Genomic DNA, 24,501 nt, shown 5'->3' on the forward strand with positions numbered 1-24,501 from the left:
TGGCAGCTGACTGACGCATCGCTATCACATTTCATCAACCATCTGTGAAAATGTAAATATTGTACAGTAGAAGGGATTTTTCCTCTTTTCTCCATGTTCAGACTTTTTCAGACTTTAGGCATCGTCATTAGTTTGGAATAGAAACTTGACTCCATAAGAAGAAGCCGTGTCTGCATATATACTCATACATATATTTGATGTTTTTATTTTCTGTGTTCGTCGGAACTTCAAAAGATGTCATTCTGTAAAATAGGCCGGATCCAATGTTTTCCATATGCAGCTGTGTGTATCCTGACCTTCTACAGATGAGAAGCCGTCAAAATATTATATTTGATACCTTGAACTACTTATGTTTGCAACTTGAACATCCAGTGTGTAATATTTGTTTTTTAGGCGTGCAGATGATTGCACAATGCAACAAATTTAGAACAACCAGAAGTCAGTTGCCACGAAATATTAATTGAATGCTTTAGATTTATTGGATTTAGTGACTTATTTGGTCCTGTTAAAGGCTCTGAAATGTGGGAAAATGCTTAAGAAGACCAACAACGTTGTAGCATCTAAGTGCTTTATGATTTAGTATAAGCAACAAATATTTAATAGAATTAATTAATAGAAATATGCTTTTCAGTTGTAGTTGCTTTCTGCCGTCAAACTCCCTCTAATGTCACTGAAATACTAAATATTTCTCTGTCTTAAATAAAACTATCAGCCTCTTCACTGTCAGTTTTATTTATGTTATTGTCAGCCAAGGATAATTTACATGGAAAATCTGTCTGAAATCTATAAGTTATCTACTTCAACACTGTAATATGTTTTTCTAATCATTTTATGCTCTTACCTTGATGTCATGTAGCTACAGGGTCCCTTAAAAATCTGGAATTTCCTGGAGTTATTTGTAAAAGTGTGAGGAGAAAACTTCAGCTTAGCTTAGTTGCCAGACTCTATTTAAATCACTCTATTGGAAGAAATTTAAAGTTGCAGAAATCTAACTCCAATTTACATCCACAATCTATATGTCGCCACATCTCCACTTCAGCATTTATTGAACTTACTGATACTTTTGGTTTCCCCAGCATTTTGTTTTGTTGTTTTGTTTTTTCTATGCTTTTGAAAAATTTTTGCATTCAAATGGTTGGGAAATGTTTTAAATTTGCATCTAGAGAAGCATTACAGTGGAAGAAACCCTGTTCATAATTCTCCATGACTTAATGAAATTAACGCTTACTACACATTTAATAAAGTTTTTTTTTTCTAGAAGATAGTTTAAACCCGTGTTCCCTCCAAAGTTTTAACTACTCCTTAAACACCTGTACGGTGTGGCGGGAGGGGGCAATATATAAAATTATATCCAACCAGCATTTTCTCTGCTTTTATTGATAAAGTTCTTAAACTATTTCTAAGTTGCTCAAAAGTATAATTTATTAAGTTGTAGAATTAAACCCTTTAACGGCCAAAAACACTTAAGAAAATTCAACACGCTATTAGATCCCTTTCATGGCACTCTGGGCTTGTTTTTTTGTTTGTTTTTTTAACACTGATATGTTTTAGTTCATCTTCATGTCCCACCTGCTGCTCTGAACAGTCATTGCTACACACAATTAATTTCCCTTCAAGGGATTTATTTTTTTTTTTTTTAAACATTCTGCAAAAAGCCATTTATCAACTCCAAACACAAACATGCTTGTCATTTGTATCATCTTCTGCGGTGCAAGTGAAGACAGCAGCTGTCAGTGGAGGCCTAATGCTCTTAACTGTCCCGTCAGTTCTGCCATTTCCTTTTTTATCTTTTGTGACGAACCTTGCTGTCAGTGTTTTGAGACAAATGTCTCGGCCTTTTGTTCGGAGACTAGTTCAGAATAATAACTGCAGGCGGCTCAGCAGTTCAGCTCGTCTGTGTTTGTTTAAAAGTGAATCGAAGCTGAGCTCTGCAACGCAACACTTGCTTCCTCTGGTATTCTGACGGTTCATATTTGATGGATGAGCTTCAGGTGTTGAAGTCGGAAAGACCTAACCAGGTTCAAATCAGGACTCTCCGCTCCACACAGCACTCAGATCGGGAAAAGCACATGCTGGTTAGATGAAAATATCACTTTAAATCCAAATCTGTTGGCGTTCTGCATCATTTTGAACTTGGCTGCAATGAAGGCAGGTCTGAGAAATCCTAACATCTGAATATCTTCTTTTTCTTCTCCCAGCAGCTTACAAACATTACCGGCGTCAACTGGACTCCACAAATTTTATTTACTCGTCTGAATACTTACGTTCACTAAAGATGTGTAGATGTGGCATTTGAAAATGCGTCTTCTTCTCAGGATCTTGTGCGAGTCGGAGTCTCTCCTGATTGGCTGCAGCAGAGCCACACACCTGCAGCTCATTGGATCATCAGCCCGGGAGGATTTAAGGAGCTGCAAGGCCTCCACTCTCTGCTGGATGATTACTCAAACATGGTAGCCTCTGGTCTGTGTATGACTCTTCTGAGAAATGCTAGGATTTATGTGACTCGCCTGTGTTTTTTTTTTTTTAGCTCTGTTTGGTTCACTCTTCTCTCTCTGATTCTCAGCGGTCCTCTCGTGTTTTCGAGCCTGAACCAGGACCGTGTGCTCACCTGCAGCCGGTTCCTATGCTCCCTTCCTCCCTCTGAGAAGCCTGCAAGGTACTATAAGCCCATTTAACCTGCAACATCAGATTTTTTTTTTTCCGTTAATCTGCCTCTCCTCCTGCAGATGAACCTCAGACCTGAACCGAGGAGAACTTCTGCAATGTTCTTACCTTTTTGTACATATTTAAAATAAATGCTTAAACTCACCTCTGTTTCCGTGTGTGATTCTGCATGTGGGTCAGACTTCCTCCCAGCATGGTGCTTGTTCTTTAGGCCCTTCCCTCACAGGTCCCACCTTATGGTTACTGGACGGCAGTCGGCATTAGTGAGGGCCTTAATTTGAGTCCAGGATCTGCTTGTGTTTTCACGGACAACATGTGAGATCCTCCGACTAGACGCAGGTGACATTTTGTTTGGCTCTAACTTCACCAATGAAATTTTCCAGCATTTACAACAGTGGCACGGCGCATAATATGACTTAAAAGAAATTTAACACATAAAGCTTTGAACTTGGGCCTTTGTCTCTTAAATAAATTCCTTTCTGAAACTCTACCTTCAGGAAGTTATATCGCTCTGTTTTTTTTAATTTATTTGTTTTACCAGTGTTCCACTGAGAAGTGGCTCATATGAGCTCAGCAGCTCCACTAGGTGTTTGCTAATTGCTGTTGGCTAGTCTGAAGGAGTTTTGGGGGAGGGCAACTGCAACTCCAATGAGGAACTTTGTTCTCTAAGGTGGCGCTAGCTCCACCCAGGTGTTTTGCACAGCTGCATGGTTGCCATGGGAGATCAAAAGATTTCTTAAACACGCATGAAGGAATCCAGGCAACAGTCCAGCTATGTTTTTGAAGAGAATACCATGATGTAAAGCTGTAATTTCAACCTTTTTTTTTCTTTTCTGGTTTCAACTCTGTTAGGAACCGTCTGCATAAAAAAAACAAACATTAATAATTTGTTTCCTGACTTGAGATTCTGATGAATCTCCATTTTTGAATCTCTCTTACAGGGACAATTTTTGGAAAGTGACCAGGCAGTAAGGAAATACTCCTGTTGATTTTGCCAGTTATGCAAGGTACCATTGATCCTCTCTCGGTAATTGCTGGATACCCTACAAATGAATCACGCAATTCTTCAACTCTGTTGTGAATTCACAAATGAACTGGCTGTGTTCATCTAACTCCCATTCCCCACACGGAAATCCACAGTAAGTTTTTCATATGAAGACTGTGACAAGACTGTCTTCCATATTTATTTTATTTTTTACATTAATTCATTCATAATGATTTATACAGCTAGTACTCTATACATGGGCCTGAATTATTCCCACTATAGAGCTGCTTGAACGAGTGAGTGTAATGTTTGAGACTCTAATCCTTCGTACTGTTGTATGGAGGCTTAAGATGGTTTTGATCTCTGTTCAGTAGCTGACTGCTCCGTCTGCAGATCCAGCCCGAACGGCGGTCCAGTCAGCTGCAGGATCCTCCCGCTCCCAGAGAGCGCAGCCCGAACAGAACGGAGGCTCAGCTGGGTGGAGCCGTGGCCGACAGGAACCAGGTCAGCAAACGGAGGAGAAAAGGTTCCTGTGCTGAAAACCAGAGTTCTGATGCGCAGATCAACGATTATTTCCTCTAAAAAGTAATCAATGAGAAAAAGAAAACCTTCATATGGTTTCCAAAACAAAACATTTGTCATCAGGTTTTTTAATATTAAAGGAAGAAAACTCTTTAATATTAAAAGAGTTTATTTATATATATATATATATATATATATAACTTATTGAGTGAGGTACATGTACTATTCATTATACATCGAGATTGAATCCAGACCAGCACGGCTGAATTATGAAACATGGTTCTGATCCCCCCAAAGCTCAAACCCATGACTTGTTAATGAAGCGAGTCTGTTGTGAATCCACTACGTTTTATAACAATTCTGAGATTCCAAGTTATGCCGGCAATAGTTTTGTTAACAGATGGACGTTGCATCCGATGCTCGATCAACAGGAAAATGCAAACTTCAGGCAGAATAAAGGCATCCCACTCATTTTAAATGCTGTCGATTGTTTTGGGGTGGCGGTAAATAACCCAGTGGTGGAGTCCTTCAGTGTGGAAGGCCAAAAGCTGCATTAAACACTGCAGACCACACCATGGACATGATCAATGCATTGCAACCATGAATAAAACAGCAACTGCAGCTGCATTCTGGTACGTTTGGTTAAAAAAGGAAGAAAAAAAGTTTAAGCATTTGGGAATTCTTACTACGTGGATGTCTTCCTCTGCAGTTTTTAGTGTTTGGAAAGAGGACAAAAAAATAATTACGGACACAAAGGACGTTGTGTTTTGTGCCACAAAACTTAGCACCGGTTTGTTGTTCGACAACTTCTTCCTGGATTGCAGACGTACCGTGTTCTGCCCCTGACTCCTGAGAGCTTATGCAACCTGTCTGGAGGTTCAAAGCCTCCTTTGTCTGCCGGGCGTTTCAGTCGAGGTTACTAACGGTCATGGTTCTCATTTTCACGTGTACAGTCAACATCAGAATTAATGGTATCGCACAAAACCCTTACACTCGCTTGTAAGAGGGGGGGAAAAATCTCCACGAAGTCTGATCACCGTATTTTATCGACAAGCTGAATTGTGACAAGAAAACTGAAAAATGACGAGGCCGAAATGATCCCACGTTTTGTTGACTTCCAAAACAAATTAATTAGCTTTAGCACAACGCACTTTTCACACCGCTTCCGAGTAACCAATCAACACTGAAGCTTGCGTAAGGAACTTTGGTTATCAGGGTCACTGACACTTGGACTACTCCAACACTTTTGGTAAGAAGCAAATTCGTACAGTACAGCCGATGAAAGAGAAAGGAGTCTGAATCTCAGAGGACAGTAGATGCTCATTGTGAGGTTGGAGGCTACGCTGACTATTCCAAACATTTCAGTGTTCAGTACTGTTGCATGATTAACTGTACAGGGCCTTGTATTAATCTACCTTAAACTTTTTCACATTTTGCCACATTAATGTGACAAATATTTGTGTATTTCACTGGGTTCCCTTTTTATAAAAGTTCAACTCAAAATGGTGCATATTTGTGATGTGTGTGTTTAGGGGGATGAGGAGGTAAAAATCTGAGAAACGCTCCATGAGTTGGATCTAATCTACCTGAGTCAGTTCTTTCTACAACTGCATCTTTTCTCTGCGGTTACAGCTGCATGATGTTTTGGGTGCTGCAGACCGATGATTTGCCCATTCTTTACAAAACGGCTCCAGCTCAGTCAGACCAGACGAAGCCTGGTCTGTCTGGGCGGAGCGTCGTTTTCCTGCTGGAAGATGAGCCTTTCTGCCCCGGTACGTCTAACGCAGGTTCCAACAGGTTCCCATCTATCTTGTCATCAACTCCTCCGAACAAGGAGTCGACGAAGGGATGGGTTACGTTTCTGTTTATGATCAAACACAACTACAAGAGCAATTAGTAGGAAGAGATTGTAAAATGCCATGCAGAAGAGGTTCTTTCAGCTAATCGTCATTTTGTGGTCGGGCTTCAAACTGGTGGAATACGCTACCATTGGAGCTAAAATGTTACATCATTTGACTTAATCAGTGGTTACGTCATCAAAACTATACTCATGTTTTGAATCATTTTTCAATGAACCAATGTTTACTTAAGGATGTGACTTTTAATTTTTATTGATGTCTTCTGTAAATGATGCTACTTTTTGCAATCCATTGGAATCTGTCAAGAATCACAGGTCATGTATGTTTTTAATCATGTCGATTGTATTTTTATTTTTTAAATCCCTTCCATCAACCTGCCTCTACAGATGAAAATTTGGATAAATCAAGCATACTTGCGTGATGCATTCATGTTTAGCATGCATTGTTCCCTTTATGAAATAAATAAAATCCAAAACTCAAATTCAAAGGATTCTCCATGTGCATGGTTATGCGTTGTATTGAACACACAGCTTTTGTCCTTTCGGTCTCAGCTCAGCGCCCCCTTGTGGCAAACTTGGCACAGTTCTTGCTGTTCGTTCAAAAAGGTCAGACATGTGGAGAGCGGGTCAACAGTCCCACCTGAGCTGTGGACTTTTGCAGCTCCTCCAGCATCGCCATGGGAGTCTCATCTGCGGACATTTAGTTTCGTGCTTTCCAAATCTGGAACAAGCTTAGAAAACACTATTGACTTAGCAACCCAGAACAACTGGAGCCAACATTTAGTTTTATACCTAGTTAATCCAGAACAAACTTAAGATCCAGAGATCGTAGTTTCATAGTTCATAGACTATGAAGTGCTTATTCTTATTAAACACGTGGAACCAATATTCAGCTTTATTCTTACTAAGCAGAGACCCAGAACAAGAATCAAACACGGAGACACAGAAACTCCTACGAGTTTATAAATTGTGGAGCACTTGTTCTTCACCTTGCTAATCGAGAACAAACTTTAGATCTAGATAATGCCCCATGAGTTTAAATTGTGTAGTGCTTTTGTCTTTTTTTGTTTTGTTTTTCTAGTACCTCCTTCTAATTCATGTAAAGCACTTTGAACTGCCTTATTGCTGAAAATGTCCTATATAATTAAGATTCTCTTGCCTCGCCTTTTTATGTCTGTTTTTTTTGTTTTTTTTGTAGCACATCCTCCGTTCTCAATGTTGCCAGTGCAGACTTTCTTGGATGCGTCGCATTACGCCGTCGTCTCGTCCCTAACAGGAGGAGAGAGCGCTGCAGCAGATTGAGAGGGAGGTGCGCATGCAGGAGAGGGAGCCTACAAAACTGCTGGCCGCCTGCTCCCAGAGAGATCAGGCCCTGGAGGCCCCCAAGAGCCTGCTGACCTGCAACGCCCGCATCCTGGCTCTGCTCGGCCAGCTGCAGAGGATGAGGAGAGCACAGATCTTAGGGAGAGAGAGAGAGGGACACGGGTCGGTAGAAGCACAGGGTTTGAGCGTGTGCATGTTTTCACTGGAAGGTAATTGCTCAGGGAGACGCATGTAAATGAGGAACTTAAAAAGTCTTTTTTTTTTCTTTTCTTCGTTAAAAAGCGAACCGAAGAAGTAACTTTTGCGAGAAAATGCGCAGCCTGTGCCAGCAGACAAGATGTCAGGCAAGGTTACTTGGAGATGTATGAGCTGTGTTTATATTACACAATGACTAGATCCAGAATTTCCATTTCTAAGTTGTATCTTCAGGTGCGAGAGTCGTGAACATGCAACCGATGTGTCAATACTGCTTAAGGGAATTGCTTTTCGATTTTAGAATAGACGAAAAAACCCCGTTTTGCTTCTTTTATTTTCCATATTTCCTGGACGTGGACGGCTGACTACTGGTTATTTTGACAGCAGGATATCTGAAGATGCAGTGCCATGTACTGGGAAAGTGTCATTTTCAGGTAACAAAATGTCTTTTGTACAAATCGTACTTAGCTGCTTGTTGCAACAAACTTCTTTTTTTTTTTTGCATCTCTGACTTTTTAATTTGCACTCTGCAGACCTGCGAATCCCCCTCATGTGGAAAGACTGAGTACTTCAAAAACAAAGGAGGTAAGCAAATGGCAGAGATGAGGGCAAAAAAACCCCAAAACTTCATAGCCATAGAGTGATCACACACAAATGTAAGTTTCGTGCAGCTGGTAGCACTGTCGCCTTACTCTGGCTTCCTCCCACAGTTATAAAACATTAATGCATAAATTAAAATGTGTCCAGATTTGTCAGATTAAAAAAAAGTACCCACCTTTTTATTAAATTAGTTTTGTTGTTGTTGTTCTGATGTAATATTTTCATTTTAGATGTCACGTTTTCACATCAGTGGAAAAACGATCCTGTTTAATAAAAATAGTTGCATGTTTGTGCAATTAATCTTTGTTTCGCTTTGTAATAGTTTTTAAAAATAATTCATTGAACTTGTCTAAATGTCTCAGGGACAAATTGTAGGTGACTAAAAAAGTGTCTCAAAACCCAGATTATTATTATTATTATCCATCCATCCATTTTCTAACACCCTTGTCCCCAGTGGGGTCAGGAGGTGATGGTGTCTATCTCCAGCTAACGTTCCGGGCGAGAGGCGGGGTTCACCCTGGACAGGTCGCCAGTCTGGCGCAGGGCAACACAGAGACACACAGGACAAACAACCATTCACACACACACTCACATCTAGGGAGAATTTAGAGACCAATTAACCTGACAGTCATGTTTTTGGACTGTGGGAGGAAGCCGGAGAACCCTGAGAGAACCCACGCATGCACAGGGAGAACATGCAAACTCTGTGCAGAAAGACCCCGGCCGGGATTCGAACCCAGGACTTTCTTGCTGCAAGGCAACAGTGCTACCAACTGCGTCCCTGTGCAGCCCAGCGACGAGGCGGGTCCGGGCTTCTCGCTCCTTGTCGAGATCTACAGCTGCTGCGGGGCCGAGGATTTCCCTCCGGCGGCCCCGGCTCCCAGGAGAATGATCTTCCTGGGAGGGGATGCCCGGAAAAAGATCTGGGCCGCGTTTGAGTCTGCGTCCTGCATGCGGCTCCGTCTGCCCGAGGCCTGGACAAGTTTCACCTCCTTCTGCACTGTGGGCGCGGCCCTTGGAACACGTTTAATTATTATGATTTTATTTTTTAAAGAAACTCTGATTGTATGAATTTCTTTGCATTCATAGGGGCCCAAAGTATAACCTGTTGGCCCAGACAACACTGACTATGTCAGAGAGGGTTTCAAGACGCATGATTTAACACTTTCAGCAACTGGTAATTTCCTGTTGTTTCCCTCTTATTGTATTTTTTTTTTAAAGTATGATTTAGGCTTTTTGTCTTTTTTTTTTCCTTCTTTTTCCAGAGGATAGTCCATTCTGGTTGCCTCGGTACGGAAACGTGCTGCCGCTTAGTCGCCCAGCCTTTATGCATGACTCGGCCAGCGACGAGGGGCCAACTTAAGATCAAGGTGAATACATATTGTAACATTTCTTTTTGCCACCAATCACAACAACTCCCTTTGATTCTGATTTACTTGCGTGTGTCTTTGTTTCTTTATTGCTCTCACTCAGCTTGAGGACGACGCAGGTCATTGGGGAAACTTCTACTGTGGCCTCGCAGGCCAAACTCTTCTCTGCTGTCGAAGTGGAGAAGAGCTGGAGTCGGAGGACGAGCCTCTGCTTGTGATCCCCGTCACAAAGGTTTGGGTTTGAAATATGCAAAGTCAGAATGAGGTCAATGCAAAGATGCAGACATGTTGCTTCTTGGGTTGGTTGCAGTCGCAGGACAAACCCACTAGAGGGCACCAGTGAGTAAAAACACGAACAAAGCTGCTTTGAGAGTTTCACGGTTTAAATCCGGATTATTTCTCCCCACTCTCGGTCAGATATCACACTAATCTATTCGGTTATTTATTAAAGTAGTTTAATAAAGAGGATTTGTGAAAATGTTTACTCAAAGATCAGAGTATGGAATGAATTCAGTCAAATACAGCTGCAGAAGCACACACCAAAAGTGTTTCTATGCTGCAGCTTCCTACACACTTATAAGATCATCTTATAAGTGTGTATAAGAATTCATGTTGTAGCCGTCGATAAATGGATCGTCTTCACAGTAATGTCATTCCCCACTGAAATTCACACCTTTAGAGTATTTATTGCATGTTGTGGTAAGAAGAAACATCGTCTGGTGTCACAATTATTTTCCTATTCAACAACCATAACTGAAGCATTCCTTTCAAATATACACTTTAATTTTTAAGTTATCTGCGACTTCCTGCTAGACTGGTGATGTCAAGCAGATTGCCCAATTCTCTCACCGACTCTTAAATAAATAAGTAAACAAACGGAAAGAAAAACGGACAACACACTGAAGTAGATCAGAGGTTTGTTGATCTGTGAGTCAGGAAGTGGCTGCGAGGAAAATATCTGCATGCCAAGCCCTGCTTATGAAAAAAAATAAAAATAAATAAAATAGACGGCTGTGACAAATGGGGCTGGATGAGGAGCCGAGATTTTTCTTACCAAGCAGAGGGAGGTGAAATAAAAATCTCAGATCAGCCACAAGAGCTTTTATTGTGTTTTTTCTTTCTGTTTTTGTGGGGGGAGGTGTTTAATTAGAATTTCTTAGACTTCAACACATTTTTACTGCGGGTGGCAACAAGTGTTGCCCTTCTCTGCTTTTCACAAGTGGGGTTGAAACGGCTACTCTTTTGCAAGTCCATTTAAGTTAACATATTCATATTATTTACACAAAGTCCATGAACATGGAAGGATCCGCATGTCATTAAGGGGAAACAAAAATATTGAGAGATTGCACTGTTTGCAATTATTTGGAATTATTTTTAGGCATTTTATTCTAACTCCAATTTATTCAAGTGCAGCAGGTGGTAAAGAGGTGCTTCTGTGTAAAGAGGGAGCGTGTGGACGAAGGAGGTCGATGCCCTTTATATCGAAATGTGTGTATATATGAGGCAACTTCTTTAATTTAGGCAAAATGGACCAAAAAAAAAAGAGATTTTGTTTTTACTTTGAGTCAGTTAAAAGACCAAAAGTCTCGTTTGAAATTGCTCTGATGTAGGAACATGATCACCATCCAACGTTTTGTCGCATACAGTCCACAGGGCGGCAAGAAACGTGTTGAGAATAGAAGCAAAGTAAGTGCAGAACGTTTGATGAGAAGCGTGACGTTAGCCGTGAACTCGTCACCCTACACTGTGCCGAACCGGCTGTAGCGCAGCAGAGGGAAACGGGGAGGCAGCGGCCCGTCGACGAGGAGAAGGCAGAGTAGCTCTTTGTGTTCATTCAGATTATCTGTCATGCCATTCTGTCACCGACATAATAGCAAATATGTGAATGACATGTTTTTCACAGGATACATAGTGTTGCTTTCAAGAGATGAAAATAAGTGTGGTGTGAAAACGTTTTTCATTTAGTTGCCTGATCGTTTTGTAAAGTAATATTTGTCCAATAGTCGTGCACAAACATATTTTTAGAAAATATGAAAGTTAAAACCCCCCTTTACTATCTTTAAACAGTCATGGCTGAGGTCTATTAGCGTCTTGGGTTAACTGTGAGCGGTGTAGTTGATTATTAAAAATGAATGCTCAAAAATAGGACTTGACTAATTGCACCCAGTGACATGTTCATCAAAACGCTGATCTACACAGGAACTGAGCTGTCTGGTTTTTTTGTTTTATTTTTTTTAGCTGCTTTCATTTATTTATTTATTTTTTTAAAAATGTTGATTTGTAAAGAAATGAAGTTGTTTACCTCAAACTACTCACCTGTTGCACAGTTGAGAAAAACCAGCCTGAGCTACAGTCTACTGATTTATAGCTCATCAGCTTGCGGCGTGTCATTTGAAGCTCTGCAGTTTTTCCTCAGGCACTTCTGCAGGGTGTTTGTGACAGTATAACTTGTACTATAAGTATGACGGAATAACTTCTAAATTAACCACAGCGTGTTATAGGGACACCTATTTAAGTGACTAAATTTATCAATATTGCACCTGGATAATCACACAGTGCAAACAATTTTTAAACTTCCAAAACATTTCACAAGACGAAAGGATGCAGAGCGGATCATTCGCCATTCCTCTGTAGGTGATCTAGAGAGATTGTACATTCACCATTCCTCCTTTAAACTCAGTAGATTTTAGTTTCTGATAAATCATTCCTATAATGATTTGCCATATGCTTTGGATTATGATGTGGTTAAAGCCCCAATGATAACCCAATATTGGCTCACTAGCGGAGTTAAGATTTTCAATTACAATAGTGCGGCGCTTCAGTTTCGTGGATTTTTATTGTGTCGAAACACAAATATACTGTAGGTTCCCAATGTGTGGCTTCTCATGCAGAGTTGATCTTGATGAAACGTGGGCCATGTTTCCTCTAACTTTGATCGCTGACTTTTCAGACGCAAAACAGTATTTATTTCAGATGTACATATGTAACCACTGGGTTGGACAACTGAATGTATACATGCCAAATTTACCAAACATCCTGGAGACCTTCCTGAGAAATACCTCGAGTTTGGACAGCATGTGTGACTGTTGTTGCCTGCGGGATGACGAGGAAAGGGGGGTGGGGAGAGAAAATAATCTCATGGTTAATCTGTACGGTTTAGGATAAGGCATTAACCAGTGACGTCAAAAAGGACCAGTTTAACCAAGAAACCTGCAGACAGACATGTGTAAAAAAAAAAAAAAAGTCCACCTGACTCTTTTCTTACATAATGACAATTTATCAGATCTTGTTCCTTGTGACACCTTTGTTTCCTCCTTTGCAGATGGATCTCTTTTTACATTTATTTTTGGTAAATGCCAGCTACCACATACCAGTGCATCAGTATAAAACAATTATGAGGAAGTGAGAGTGAAGAGGAAATGTTCTTTTAATACGGTTCATTAACTTTTTGCTTATGGAACAACCACACTGCATGAGGATGGGAGTTTTTGTTTTTCTTGAAGTTATTTGTACATTTTATCAATGCAATGCATTCCAATGTGCAATCATATTCAATAATCATGATGATTTTCTGCTGGGGGCTGATACAAACATGATATTTAAGATTAAAATATTACACCAGAACAATAAATAGAAAGTTTTTAATACCTGCTTAAAGGTTATTTTCAAATTTAACTTTTAATCTGATCAGCGAGTGGCACATTCTGATTCCTGTAAGTTTCTCACTCTTGATTCTTGAGCGTTGGATAGAAAATAAACCTTTTATGCATCGATTGCTGTCGTGCTGAATGCGAGGCCACTCATTCAACACGGGCAATCGGATCCCTCCTCATCAATCACAGACTGGCATAACCTGCTTGCTAAGCGGAAAAGCCATTGTTAAACAGGAGGGGGGGGAATAAAAGCTGTGTTTTGGCTCGTATTGCGTTTTGCGTCTACTTCTGATTCCATGTCAAATCTCTTTGACGTGTGTTTTTTTCGGTGTTTTGTTTTTCCATCATCGTTGTCACGTTAGATTTAACTGCGAATGTTGGAAAAAAGAAAATCCCAATGCAAAAAGGATGTTTTCTCTTAGCCCTTGAACATTAAACACCTTCCTGACGACGGATCTTGATTAATGTTAAACTTGAGATGAAGTTCAGACAAGCTACGTACGTTTATCATTGCAATATTCAAAAGCCACGTGTACCTCTTCCACCAAGCCAGTTTTTCCAACGTGGTAAAATGTGACCCGGCTCAGGAAACCAAAAGAAATGCCTATCGATCCTGTCCTGTCTCACGAGATGAAGAGGAAGTTCACTCGGATTTCCATTCCTGCTAAAGGATGCACCTGCAGTCCAAAGTGTTTATTTGTTACCTGAACTTTTCCCAATTCTTTCACAAAAAAGTCAAACTCGCATGTGGAGGAAGGTGCTCTGGTCAGGACAGACCAAATTCAACCAAAACTGGCCTAAAAATAATAATGATTAAAAAAAAAACAAGCACTGCGTGAAACATTGGTGCTGGCAGCGTCATGGTAACAGACTGGGGCCGACGCCCTTAAATGAAATCTATTTCAACACATTGAAGAGAAGTCCCTCAAACAGTAAACAGTCTACCTGTATGTGATTTAATCATAAATACAGCTGGTCTGTGAAGGGATTTATCAGAGAACATTTGCCCTGAGCCTTAGCTGACGAGAATTTAGACTAGTCTAAATTTGGATATATATACCAAAATGTGTACTGTATTTTCCGCACTATAAGGCGCACCTAAAACCCTTCAATCTTCTCAAAAGCCGACAGTGCACCTTATAATGCGGTGCGCCTTATAGTGCGGAAAATACGGTACATATACATATATACTGTACTATGTTATTATATTAATGTAGATGTTCTTGCAGAAATCTTCTGAGAAATCTAAATTAAATATCAAACTTACACAATTTCTGTATTTTGTTTACATTTTTTCCCCGCCTTCAGGATACCAAGGTGTGTCCGTCTGAAAGCGATCCTGTCCACAGGCTACAGATTAGCATTAGCATGCGGCCTCAAAGAGAGAATGCGGCCTACGCAGACCTGCCAGGCTGGAACAAGGCCCTCCAGCAACATGTCTACAACCTGAGTAAGGAAATTATCTGAAGAATAAATCTTGTTTATTTTAAGCTCTTACCTGCTATGAAAACTGCTCGGGCTATTATTAGCAAAGTGAAAGCAGGTCGTTGGTTTCAAGCCGATGCAGCGCAGGGCGTTGTCGCCGCTTGCGGGAACTGAGCAGAGGGGAATTTGGAGCGAACCGACCAGCTTTGCAGAATTCACAGGTACCGAAGCAAACGTGAACCGCAACGTTTTACTCGGTAGTTTATTTATTTATTTTAGTTTTGTCTCATTTCAAGTGACTAATAAGCAACTTTTCAGCCAGATATAGGAGGTGGGTTTTAGTAAATCATTTCTCAGTATTGATAAAGTATTGGGTCCACTGGCAGGTTATTTCACTTATGGGGAAAAATGTTTTATTAGAAGTGAAATCATCTCAGTTCGTTTTCTTATCTATCTTATCAATAATAAAGAATTACCGACCTAAAACAAGCTCTTATTTCTTGCTGAAAAATTACTTTTCAATTAGTTCAGTCATATTTTGTACGGAGTCCTCCAGGGGTCATGGAGAATTTTTTTTTTTCTTTTGCGTTCCCTCACAATAATTTACTGATCAGTTATGCGGCATAATTGAACACTGTAAGTCCTTCTTACTGTGGCCGCCGTCCTTCCTGCTTTAATATAAGGTCATGTGAGGTTTTTCCATGTATGTTAATATCTCCTTGTGAAATATCTGACATTTTATATGTCCTCGTCTGACAGGAGCACGCGACTTTGACACCTGGGTGGTGGGTGTGTCGATGTGGGCGTGACGTCATCAGGTATGAATGGGAAGGATACTGGTCTGCTGGCTTTGTGTGTGTGAGGAAGCGGGTGAGCGGGGCGGTCAGTCCTTGCAAAGTTTGGAGCATGATGATCAAAATGGAATAAATTGATAATTGTGACAGAACAAAGAAAGAAGAGGTTTGGAGTTGATTGATACACGGACAGATGAGGTTAAACCAGTGCGGCTCTTTACCATCATCAGTTTGTCGTGTTTTTAATAATAAAACTTGTTTGTTATTATTAAGTCTTTGGTGCAAAACACTGATTGAAAATCGATGTATTCACTGCATGTTTATGTCTGTTAAGGCTGAGATGGAGCTGAACATGAAAACGGCCCTTTAGACAACCAGCACAACAGAGACACAATCAAAACTGTCAGACGACTTATTACACCGCAGTAATAACTCAGAAATAGTCCAAATTAGGATGTATTTTTATTTCTTTCCTACTTACGGAAAGTTTCTGTTTATATCACAGGTTTGTGGTGCCTTTCTATACTAAAGAAAAAGATATAAAACTTCAGATATTTCACAAAAAGATACTAACATTCATGGAAAATCCTCACATAATCTTATATTAAAGCAGAAAGTACGGTGCCCACCGTAAGAAAGGCTTACAGTATTCAATTACGCCGCATGAACTGATCAGTACAGTATTGCGAGGGAACGCAAAATACATTTTTTTCAACATGTCCTCTTGAGGGCTCCATAATTTTAAGTTTACCAAGACTTTTGCACAGAAGAACTACTAAAAATACTTGATAAGATTTTGTGTTTCGGCTGCATGGTGCATAGTTTTCAAAAGGTTTTACGAAGAAAAGCCTGATTGGTGTTTGTTCACTTCTACAGAGTCGATACTTTGTAGAACCACCCAACACTTTTGCACATCTAGAGTCTTTGAGTTTTCTCACATGAAGTAGATCACTGTTTGGACTTTTGCTAGGCCACTAACACCTTAAAACCAGTTCATTTCCCATCTGGCATCGTCCTGCCAGAAGGTAAACAATTGCCCCAGTGTTAAATCTTTTTAAGTTTCTGTCTTTCTACCCTCCCAGCTCGACAATGCGTCGCCGTTTTCAGGGGGATGTAAAGTGTTGGTAGGTTCACTTTTAATGGTCATTGTACAAAATCTAGAAACTTCTGCGTTGTTTGTTCAATGAAAGCATCAAAAGCCAACAAATTTGCAACTGGTCACAGTGTGACTGGAGTCCTAAAGAAAAGTATTTCCAATGGGAATGATCCTCCAGGGCAGCATTTGTTTGTGGGACTGTTATTGCTGTGACGCAGTCTGAGCCGTAGAGTTACCTTAAAAAAAAAATTTAAAAAAAAGGCGTAACAAATAGTTCTTATCACTTTTGTCATTATTACAACAGCACCGCAAAATATTTTGAGTTCATATCTTCCACACCTAGAAACTGGACACTTTTCTTTTCACGTGCCAATTATGTTGTTGCCTTCATTATTTAGGGCAGGTCTAAATAATTAGGATGTTGCTGAAATGGCAAAACAAAGACCAATAAAGACTTTGATGTATTTTTATCAACCAAAAAGGGTCTGTACTCTTAACAAAGTGGCTGAAAATGCTTTTGATTGGCTTTCCTGACTATAGCCGACTACTACTGCTTTCCTCTTACAGAACATTAGACTTAGACTTTTGTTAGTTGACATAAAATAAGCTGCTTTGTGGTCAACACAAATTTGCTGAAACCTCAAAAAAAAAATTGCTGTTGGTAATCTGTCACTACAATTAATGATGAAAATGTAAAGACGGAACAACTGAAAATATCACACGTGTGTGTAATGGTGTGTGTGTGTTTTCACCCTCTGGGCCTCCTGACTGACATGTGGTACAGCAGGTATAACGAAAACCTGAACTTGACTAGACGTCATGATAGCACAATTACAAAAATCTGTTAATGAATACTTCTTTGTTCGTATTACTGTGTGTGTAATTGCCGACTTGGACTGTTTCAGGTCAGAGGAAACGGTGTTGCGACGAGGTGATGGCGATTGAGGCGCCGCGGTCCAGGAAACCCAAAACGGCCAAGCAGGGATCTCTGTTTCATGAAACGGGTAACGTCTCTAAAACGCACAGCGGCGCCGTTGCATTCAAGCATTTCTGGGACGACACACACACGTCTCTGATTTCAGGGTTTTTTCTTGGAGTTGTTTTTTTCCCCCTCCTCTTTCAAAACGATTAGTTAACACATTCTTTTTCAATTTAGTTAATTTCCTCTTGCTTTGTCCTTTTGTTTGAGACTTCCCTCTGAACTGATGCCAGTGCAGAAAACGATAGTTGAAAAGATGCCATGAAAGGGATCCTTGATTTAAATTGACAGCAATGCAGTGTTTTGTTTTCTCTCTGTGTGTGGGCGTGTGTGTGCGTGTGTGGGTGTGTGTGGGTGTGTAGGGGTGTGTGTGTGTGTGTTTTACGGCTGTGCGGTTGTTTACGTTACTGTTATGGAGACGAGCTGAAACGGCAGTCGCTGCCATCGCCCTCAGTTTAAAGTGTTGGCAGACAAACGTCTCATCTGACAAAGAAAATATCAACATTTACAGAGCATTTCAAAACTGTTCTTACCTCTAGAAGTTAACTCTTGTGCTACAGCCACATATTTCAACGTATTTTCCAATTTTTTTATGTATGAAAACACAGAATTGTGTGATGTTTGGTTTTAAAGATTTTATTTGTGTGTGTGGTACAGAGTTTCTGTCTGCCCCTTTTACTGATATCCTAAATGAGACTTTGCTTTACCATTTTCCTTCATACATGAATTAAATTAAATTAAAATAACTCCGACGCTGTATGAAGTAATCTCAGTATAAATGCAGCAGTTCTGAGAGAACTGAGCTTAGTGATGGCCGCTCCAAGACATTGACTTTGCTGTGGATAAGACACTTTGTAATTATTGTGGTGATGTGATGAGGGGCATCCACAATGCAAGCCTTACTTGTGCTCAAGCTTTAACTTCCTGACTGATGTTGCTTCTATATTTCCACATAATGTTTTTCCGCATTATGCCGATTTAATTCTTGAAGTACACCAGTCCCTCCTTCACCAAAACACGATGCTGCCACCCCGATGCTTCAGGTTCCCAGGCTTTTCATATTTTATTTAAAATATAACTATGCTAACGAAGGCCAAACAATTCATAGTTGCAGAAAACGAGAATTGAAAAGATGCCATGAAAGGCATCCTCGATTTAAATTGACATATTTGTCGTTCTTCTCTCTGTGGCCTTTCAGCCCATGTAGGCACAGGATTTTGGTCTTTTACGTGTATTTGACGTGGGGGTGATGCGTACAGTTTTGTGCCAAAGTACATGCATTCCTGGTAAGCAGATCCCGTCTATTTCCTGAATCATGTGAAAGCTGAACACCCACATTGTGTTTTTGCAGTGTATGCCGGTATGAACCCCATCTTACCAAGTGTTTTTGGACTAGTTTCTGGTGCAAATGTCTAAGTACGCTTGAAATAAGACAAAACTAATGTATGAACGTAACTTTTCACCGAGATGTATGTAGGTGCTCGTTTTAACACAAATCCTTAGTAATTTTGAAAAAGTACTCGTTCCAATGGCAAATTATTTCACTTGTAAGATGAGAAAAATGTCCAAGTGAATTTATTTACCAATGGAACAGGAACTTTTTCATCAATATTAAGGAATTATCGATATCTATATCTAGCTAAAAATTACTTGTATGTTAGATTTCTTATTCAAAGAATACTAAGATATTTGCACTAGAAGCTGGACCAAAATGTCTTGGTAAGATTTTGTTTTTGGACAGATGAATGTGACACTCTCAGACATCTGAAAAACGATACTAAAAGGTGAACCATACATAATTATTTTCCTGATATCTTGGATAATTTGTCTTGGATTTCCATGACGTCACACAGCGATGTAAAATGTATCCATATTTGTGTGCAAGTAACCTTAGAAAGGCATAAAACGATGAGATCAGTGGATGTAAACTTCAGAATTTTAAGAAGGTAAATAAGATATATATTTTTTTCCATTCAGGCATTTAGCAAATACGTTAGTAATGATTCAAAACCAAGAACAAGAATCGCCTGGTTTGATTTAATGTCAGTGAGAGAGAAAATGTCGTTTATATTAAATCAATTCGGTTCATTCAGAAAGCTTAATAACTGAAGAAAAAAAAAAAAACTATAAATCTTCAAGACGTGAAAGTCATAAATCAACTACTTTACAGGCTTTTCTATTTGACACACTGGGACCAGAGCAAGAGGTTTTTCTTCATATAATAATCATACAGCACTGGACTTACTGCTTTGTCAGACATACTCAACAATCCAAGATTATGGTTTTGTGCAGTTGACAAGCAAGTCCAACATTTGCTTTCCTCTTAATTTTCTGTTTCCACATTAATTTGAAATATTGATTTCTGGCTCTAACGTTTGCAGCTCAAAGACCCAGTGAATTAGTTATCAGCTTTTCTTGTTTCCAATTCAGTACTAATATTAAATACATTTTTTTTTAGGTGCAAACTAAATGAAAGCAGCTGTTAAAATGATTTAAAACACAAGTATGGCAAAAAAATATTGCAAAATTGTGTTGAAATTTCAGCTAAAACGTGAGAATATTTCATATCTGTATTTGCAACACTTTTGAATTAAGATTTTTTTTTACAATATGATTTTTGAATAGATTTCCCCATTATTGATAAGAAATATTAAATCTATGCAGACTCGATAGCCGCACAGATCAAGTAGAGACGAGCAGAATTTGTAAAAACCAGATTGCGCGTAACGCCAGTTCAAAAACCACTTCATTGTGGAAGACTTAAATCTTCACATCAATACACACATTGATATTTCAGCAATTGTGCCTGTTCTTTCATGCCAGAAATTCAGACAAAAAGCAACAAAACACACACACACACACCCACACAGAGGTTCAGTGTTTATCACCAACAAGTTGGGGAGAAACCAGACCTTAAAGCGGACAAACGAGTCTGAGTGATTAACAGCAGAACCCATAAATGAGCCGGGACAGAATGTCAGACGCTGTCGTCAGGACCGACCGCGTTATCTCTCACGCCTGCTGACAAAAACGTCAGTCATGCCGATGAAAATATATGCAAGATGTTTGTGGTTAAGAGATGTTGCAGAGTTTTAATGCGACAGGGAGGAAGGGCAGGAAGCGGGGAAAAAAAACAAAACTTCCTCATATCCAATCGTCATAACATCGCCTTGAGATGTTTACTGGCTCTGCGAGCTATACTTGAAATATTTGAGTTTGATAGTTGGATTTATTATCTCCATCTTCCTCTTCCTTTACAGTAACTCCCTCCTCTCCGAGAAAAGGTCCTGGAATTCCAGATCTGTCTCGTGAAATACGAACGTTGCTGTCCTCTTACTGCAGTGAAAGGTGTGATTGGTTGCAGCAGTCAAACCGCTGCTTCTGTTTCTGCTCTCAGGATAAATCGCAGAAAGTCCTCTCAATGCTCAGCTGGCGTGCAGAATCACTTGAGTTGCTGCGACAGCTGGACGGACACGGCTCACGCTAAACGGAGAACGTTTAAACTTTTCCCTGCTTGCACTTTCAGTAAATTTAGGAAGAAAATCGGTTCCCTAGCTAAATACCCAATGTTAAATTTTGAATTTATGCAAAATGTCAGCAAAAGATGTTAAGAGATTAATTCCCAATGTGCTCGCTTCATTTCAAATTTATAAACTTGAGGTGCTTTCTCAGCTTCACATGTTAATCAAATTTGTGAGCTGCTCTTTGTCCCACTTTAAAACTTAAAAGAAAATTTTCTCCTAAAAGTAGAAATTTCCACTTATCATCTGACGTTACTGAAGTCTGGAAAAGATCGTTACGCTTAGGATTTACGGGAGACGACAGCGAACCAAAGCCTGAGTGATTAACAACAACAAAAAAACCACACAGGAGGAATCTAAACAAGATACTCTGGATTGGATTTGGATGTGGAAGGGGAATAAGTCACACCCTATTTTTAGTTTCTTCCTTGATTGGAAAATTCATTAAAAGTGATAAAGCAGGTTTTTTTTATAACCTTCTGCATGCATAGTTTCTGTTTCTCTTTTGTTGGATTTGAGGCTTTAACCACTGCAGCAGATGTAATCAGTGGTTCCACGCAGTTTGAAATCTCCACATTAATGTTGATTCCAAGGCCGAACGGGTTAAATGAGTCCAAAGACGGCCGGAAGCAAAAAGAAAACGTAACGGCGACCCTGCAGAGCACCAAATCATACGACACGAGTCGATTGGTGCCAGTAATGCACATCGAAGGCTTGCATCTCTGGCACGCCATTACTCTCTTTATCACATCTCAGAGACGTCTCAGAGATCGCTTTACCACATCTCAGGGATGTGGTAAAGCAAATTAAAAAAGTCACTTCAGAAGCGGCGATGTTGAACAAATGAGTAGAGAATGATCACCCAACGCCAGCTTGTCCTTTCCTCATATTTCATCTGAAAATTTCCCTCCAAAGATGCAGTTTGCATTTCCTCTTGAAAAAAAAGAAAACGGACAACAAAAATAAACTTCCTTGCTGCCTACGATGCATACAGTAGTTGATCAACTGCAATGCAGTGTAATGTAATCGCCTGGCATCCAGAAGAAAGTGATCCACACCGCCTAGAATTAATAACTAATTAATAATAATAACAATATATACAACTAAAATTAACTAAAGGTTGAGTGCCTTTAGTTAATTTTAGTTGTATATATTGTTATTATTGTTATTGTGTGTTTGTTTATTTTATTTATTGTATACATGTGACGTTTTGCACAGGAGTTGCGATAGAAATTTCGTTGAATCCTGTTCAATGACAATAAATGCTATCTATCTGCTATCTATCTATCTAGAAAAACCAAACGTCATTCCAAAAGGAATGCAGGAGCCAAATTCACCGTATTTAGTAGCTAAATCCTCAGCTGAAGAGCCTAACTTTGCATAAATATGTATATATATTTTTAAATACTCCATAGTTGCCGTTAAATAAGCCGTACAAGTAGCTGCAGAAGGACGGTCAATCATTCTACACGGTACAATCCTGTAACATGATCCACAACACAGTGCGTCATTTTTCTCGTAACTTGGTAAAAACACTTCCAAGAACAATCTGTTCAACATTCCAGCACCGAGCAGAATTATTCTATCTAATCTAAGATTTCTAAGAACTCACAGAGACTTAAACGGCCAATGGTTTGAAATACAGTATGTCTTAAGAGCCAATTTATTATTAATCTTAAATGTAATTTGCGCTTTGCTAATGTAGTCATGTGTTTTTAACGTTTTTGACACAACCACAAATCTCTATCTGTTATGGGTATTTGGATTTTATTTATTTATTTTTTACAAATAAAAACCAGTGTCAGGCATTTGAGTCTGCACACAACTATTCTTTGCTCCACTGGCAGCTGCATTTCCTTAAGGTTTTGCCTTAAAGAAATGCCCAAAACAGTCCTTTTTTTCTTCTTCTTCTTCCCCAAAAGAAGAAAAAACGATTTGAATTTGAATTCACTGAATTTGATTTGATGAATTCAGAGATTTGATGAATTACATCCATGAACGTCAAACTGTCATCCAGCAAATTTCAACACCAGACAATAATGACTTCAGGAAGCAGTTTTCAAGCGATGGTGTCATTCAAGTTGACCCTATGTGTGCTCATTTTTATACCCATAATTTTTGGACAGCAAAGTTCAATTTTGCAAGACACACCCAGGCCTGGAAAAATCTTATTCAGTTTACCATTATTCAATGACGAAGAAACTCCAAAACAAAACAAAAAAACAAAAAACTAATTCTCCATTTTCTGGAGTGTTTCTTGGTCCTCGTTAATTTGTTATTAATACCGTCTTTAAAAAAAAAATGGAGGCCTATGATTAAAAAAGCAAAACAAAGGAAAAAAAATAAATATTGAAATTAAACCAACCTAATTTAATTATTATTGAGTATTCAGTGAGTGAAGGCAGTTTGTCTGTTTTCCTTTAGCTGTGTGATTTAAAGATGCTTCATGCCAGCTCTGAACTCTCGTCACTGCAGGTGTTTGCCACGTTTTACTGCTTCCAGGTAACTTGGTTTTGTATTATATTAAGCATTTTCATTATATATGTATAAAAGGATATCTATATTTAACCGTCGCTACTTAGGCTGACAATAGTCTGATTAAAGCAGTGTTCTTGGAGAACATTCCGTTCCTGTTGTAAACTGTGAGACCTATTCATCAGAATGATTAGCAGGAAAGGAAAAAGCGCTGAACAGCTGCAGTCTGAATATCAGGTATTTCTTTTTATTTCAACTCTGAGCCGGCAGGTCTCCACCTTATCGCTTCTTCGTCTCAAAGAAGGGAGCCTGTTGAAGCCAAACTTTTCAAAAATGTCAGAGGCCGTGACTCTGCGCAGCTCTGATTCAATTCAGGATGAAATGCTTTTTTTAACAACTGGTGGCTTCAAGACACTTTAACAGTTGAATAAGACGAGGAACAAGTCTTTAGATAACGATCGGTTTCAAAGCACAACATCATCTCCATGCACAGGGAGATAACGTCACCACAAATACCCACGAGGTTACAAAACCCTAGAGGATTTTATAACACAAACCTCGCCTAGACCTTTCTGCTAGTACATACCAAAACTTTCTGGTATGTTAATTTGTTCACTAATGTTGCCAAAAAAAAAAAGAATATATATATATATTCATTTGTGCCTTCACAGAACTGGTGTAGTAATACCTAGTCGGTTTACAAATGGCGTCTTCTGAAGGCAGTTTTATTTTGGGGTTTATTAACGTAAAGTGTGACCAACTAGAAATGCATGCCACACTTTTCAGAATTTCATACACCAAAATTGGAAGACATTATACAATTTTCTGTCCACTGTGCAAAATCGCGCTGCTTCGTGTTGCTGAGTCACAACGAGTACCGATAAGATCCACTGAATTGTGACGCGACAAACAAACAAACAGCTCAACGGACGTGAATGCTTCTCCGAGCCGCAGCGGAAAGATAATTTGCCATCTTTGTGACGATGGACAAAGCTTGATAATATTTGTGTTCTGCCATTTATAGCAATTAAGATGCCATCC

At 39.5% G+C, this 24,501-nt stretch overlaps 1 long non-coding RNA gene and 1 pseudogene across 1 annotated transcript; both read left to right on the forward strand.

Moving 5' to 3' along the window:
• The first annotated feature begins 563 nt into the window (after positions 1 to 563).
• LOC116724188 (uncharacterized) lies at positions 564 to 2,808 on the forward strand. The gene is made up of 2 exons (XR_004340117.1): positions 564 to 2,656; positions 2,727 to 2,808. It is a non-coding gene; the product is annotated as an uncharacterized LOC116724188 (long non-coding RNA).
• An 856-nt stretch (positions 2,809 to 3,664) lies between these two features.
• LOC116724929 (rhotekin-like) lies at positions 3,665 to 22,042 on the forward strand (annotated as a pseudogene).
• The last annotated feature ends 2,459 nt before the right edge of the window (positions 22,043 to 24,501 follow it).

Source organism: Xiphophorus hellerii, chromosome 8, assembly GCF_003331165.1.
Source record: "Xiphophorus hellerii strain 12219 chromosome 8, Xiphophorus_hellerii-4.1, whole genome shotgun sequence".
NCBI lineage: Eukaryota > Metazoa > Chordata > Actinopteri > Cyprinodontiformes > Poeciliidae > Xiphophorus > Xiphophorus hellerii.